Raw genomic sequence first — 4,696 nt, 5'->3', positions numbered from 1 at the left:
CTCTAGCTTCTACATTTATCGTCCCACTTATAGACATCATCAGTAATCCTACTATTTAAAGTCTTAATAAACACACCAATAGAGAGCATATTTCTAAAGGCTAACATTGGAGTACACATTGTAGTAGCGTCACCGATTACATTTAAAATTTTAGCAGGTGCACTACATTTTATAGGGGTGTTATACCAAATTCCTATAGTCTAAACAAAAGAAAAAAATAAATTCCTTCAATAATTTGATACTCAAATGTTTAAAAATTATATCTCACACAATACAATATTTATTCATTGTATTCATAATGTGTCTAATGCTAGCATTATTCACATAACCATAAAATTTTAGTATAATTATACATAATAATATTATTCAAAATATATATATATAAAATAAAGTTAAACAAGTGTATCTTATTACATTGTTCCTTCTTGTGTACAAAAATGACTCAGTTGTATCTCAAACATAACTCATGATGGTCGTACCTCTAGAAATTATATTTATTGTGTATTGATCCATGATTAAACAATATAAGTTGTATAATATGTGTCACTTTTGTTATATCATAGCTTGTAATTATTCCACATTGTATCCATTGATAATCCATAGTAACATCAAAACTGAGAATGATTGGCTATCTCAAAGGGGCCATGGCTACTTCCACTCTCAATCCTATTACCCACCAACAATTTGTGGATGATACATAATATTTGGAGAATCTTATGTCTTTGAGGCTAAGCATTGCAAAATAATCCTGGAAAATTATGCTCAAATCTCTGACCATTATATTAATTATGAAAAGAGAAAGCTATTCGCATGAATGTTAACCCCACCCTTCAAGCTGAAATTTCTACCATCTTATCTTGCCAAATTGCTCCACTCCCTAACTCTTATCTTGGGATTCCCCTCATCTCTAAAGCCCCTTCCTTGGTCTTTTGGAATGGTATTCCTGAAAGATTCCATAGGATGTTGGCTAGTTGGAAAGGGAAGCTCCTCAGTATGGCAAGCAAATGAAAATTGGTTAAATCTTGTCTACAAAATTTACCTATCTATTACCTTTCCTTTTTTAAAGTGTCTGGGGTTGTGGCTGAAAAGATTGAAAGAATCTAAAAATGGTTCCTCTTGTTAGGCACTGAAGAAAGAAATAGAATATCCCTAGTTGCTGCGGAGAAAGTGTGCAGACCTATGAGGGAGGGGGGACTTGGTATAAGGCAAATCAAAACCTTCAATAGAGCCTTGTTAACTAAAATTAGATGACAGTTATCTGAAGAGGTGAAATATTGGAATATCATTTTGGGTGCTAAATACCTTCATACTAAGAGTTTTGATAAGTTTATAAACTTAAAGGAGCTACCTTTTGGTTCCTCCATTTGGAATAATGTTGCTAAAACTAGAAAGTTCATAAAAAAGAATGGAAAAATGATTATAGGAAATGGGAAAGAACTAACTTCTGGCAAGATGTTTGGGTGCACCATGAGGCTCTCTTTGATCTACCACATCTTAGAAACAATTATGCCTTCCTAAGTAGATGCTACGGGCTAAAAGTTCATGACTACATTGTGTGGCAAGGGGAGAGCGATGCCTAGAAAAATATGACAGAGACTATCACTAACTGTTATGAGATTCTAGTAAAGGTTAAAGATCAAATTATGATGGAGGCTAAGGATCTCTTAGATCTTCTACCTGACTATTTCATTTTTTCCTCTCATACAGAGGACGAGTGGATATGGAAAATCAATTCTTATAGTACCTTCACTATCAAATAGACTTACCAAGATATGGAGGAAGATAATATAAAGAATTTCAACTGGAAAGAAATTTGGATAAAAGGCCTAATTCCTAAAATTAGCTATTTTTGGTGGGCTACAACTCATGGGAGCAATATGACTATTGATAATCTTAACAAGAGGGGCTTCTCCTTCACCAAAAAATGTGAGCTTTGTTATAAGGACATGGAAGTATAGACCATATTTTTCTACATTGTAGTTATGCTCAAGAAATTTGGGAGGCTATACTGAAGGATTTGAAAATTAATTGGATCCATCCCAAAAACATGAGAAATTTCATGATTTAGTGGACTATGAGCCCCTACTCTCACCCTCTTGCTAAGAATTTGTGGCTTTAAATTCCCCCAATTATAGCTTGGAACATCTGGAAGGAACAAAATAACAGAGTTTTTGGAGAAGAAAGGAGAAACAATAATGTTCTCACCAACATCATAAAACAACAGGTGAGAGAGAATGTCAATGCGGGCTCCCAAGCTATCTCTAAGGTCTCACCTACTCAGTTGGACCTACACTTAAGACAAAAATGGGGCATTCAACATAACTTATTGAAGCTCAAATGGAATAACTTGTTACTGAGAAAATGTTGCACTTGGCTCCCTCCAAATTCGGGTTGGTTCAAGTGTAATTTTGATGACTTCTCTAAAGGTAACCCTGGTTTATTTGGGGTAGGTGGCTTAATCGAAGATCGAGGAGAAGGTTGATTGAAGTATTTGGCACCAATTTGGATATTGGTATGAATAATAGAGATGAAGCTATCATAGCCTGGATGGGCCTCTCTAGGATTCAACATAATTCGATGAAGAAAGTAATCCTAGAAGGAGATTCAAAGCTGATTATTGAATGTCTTAATAACTCTGTTTCTCCCCCTGGGAGATCAGAGGAATTATAAACAAGTTTAAATGTCTCCTTAATCTTTTTTAGAACATTAATTTTCAACATACCTACAGGGAAGGAAATATGGCTGCTAACATTATTGCCAATCAGGGTGTGAGTAGAGCAGATTGGACATTTTTTAACTTTAGTGAAATTTGTAAGGAGATCAAAGAGATTCTTTCTCATGAAAGGCTTAAGGGAAAACAAGGAGACAAGGTTGGATATCAATAAGGGTTTTAACGGTTGGGTTTTCAGTTTTTGTCTACATGACCACCTTTTTTCAAATTTTCAAAAATTATGTGGGCCCCTACACTACGATGGGTACGGTTTGGGTGATCTGGAGCTTTATGCTTACATGTTCTTTTTCCATTTGGACTATGTATTATGGTGATGACATGGATCTAAAGAGGAACTAAGGCTCATGATTTTGAATGTATCTTTTTAGATTCGGTTTTTGTTAGAAGTAAAGGTGGAGTTTTTAATTTTTGTGGAGCCTTAAAGTTTAATGATTGGAAAGGAAATCACACATGTGATGAAAATGGTGTGAAAGAGTTAAAAAATGACCTTTCTAGAAATATTTCTTTATGTTTTCCTGCGATAGTGAAGAACCTGAGCTGTTTCTTGGGTCACTTTCATAGAGATAATCTGCGCTTTGTTTGTCCTTATTCTTACATGGAGGGGCCTCTTAAGAGAACTTAGCCTAAAAATTGTGATGGGATTCGCGACAATGAGGAGATTTGGAAGTTGTTTCAGAATGCTAGTTTTACCCCCTTATTTTTGGTGGTGAAGGGTTACAATTAAGATCTGATGGCCAGATTCTGCAACTCTTGGCAAAATGGCATTGTGACTATTGGGAGGATTTCCTTCACTGTTATGCTGGATTACATCACAAAGGTCACTGGTTTGCTGAACGATGGTGAATGGGTGTAAAGATGCAGTAGTGGAGACTACAAAGGGTTAATGAAAAAGAATCTTCGAGAAAGGGGAGAAACTGGAGGCAACTCAGAATGAGTATGGTTGCTTGGCTCTACCTAAACTATTCTCTATTGTTAGCTATTATGTTATGAAGTATTTTACGCTTGAAGGTAGATATACTATTATGCACGGTTATCATTTTAGTATTCTTAACCATATTAGTCATCGAGAGATAGTCAATTTGACTTTCTTTTTGTTCTCCTCCTTAGAGTTTAGCATTCAAAATGGTGCTAACCCCCTACTACACCAGGGCCTTATCTATCTACTATACAAGTTTTGGGGAGAATATCATTTTTCTTTTCTTTATGTTCTCCTCCTTAGAGTTCTGCATTCAAAATGGTGCTAACCCCCCACTACACCAAGGCCTTATCTATCTAATTTACAAGTTTGTTGTGGACCACTCCCCAAGCCTCAATAGTCTGTACCCTATGCTTGGGAATGAGAAAAACTCTTAGAAAGATCATGGTAAATCCTCCAAGATTTTTCTAGCTAACCCTATGTCTCAATGTTCACTCGGTTGCACCTCCTCACCTAAGAATAGAGGAAAACATACCCTTTCTATCCTCGATGAAGAGTCCCCAGAACTTGCCCTGCTAAATGTGAAACCTGATAAAAGAAAGCTAGAAACTGCCCATAATTCCCTACTTAAAGATAAAAAAACCAACAAAGAGTCAATTAGTAAAATTATCACCATAGACCTAGACCTGCACTCTTAAGAAGATGAGGAGGAAAAAACTTTGGAGCAAGAAAAAATTGATTGCAGTTCTTGGGAAAGGAGGTCAGCTAGGCTCTGGGCTAAGCAAAGAAAATAGGAAATTAAAAAAGCTGATAACCAGTGCAATGTTAAAATTCTAGAGGAAATTTGTGATCTAGAGGAGGACCATAACTCTGTTGACAATACTAAGGATGAGGATTTCCAAGAGGAGGAGGACAACCCCAAAGATAATTTCAAAGAGGAAATGGAAGAAGATGGGATGAGATAAATGAGGCTGAGGCAGACTCAGATACTAAGGAACACAACCCTAAGGTCCCTAATTTGTCGGGTGATGAGGAGATGGTCCCCTATT

This window comes from Cryptomeria japonica, unplaced genomic scaffold (assembly GCF_030272615.1).
Source record: "Cryptomeria japonica unplaced genomic scaffold, Sugi_1.0 HiC_scaffold_93, whole genome shotgun sequence".
Classification (NCBI taxonomy): Eukaryota; Viridiplantae; Streptophyta; class Pinopsida; order Cupressales; family Cupressaceae; genus Cryptomeria; species Cryptomeria japonica.
This window is presented reverse-complemented; position numbering follows the sequence as displayed.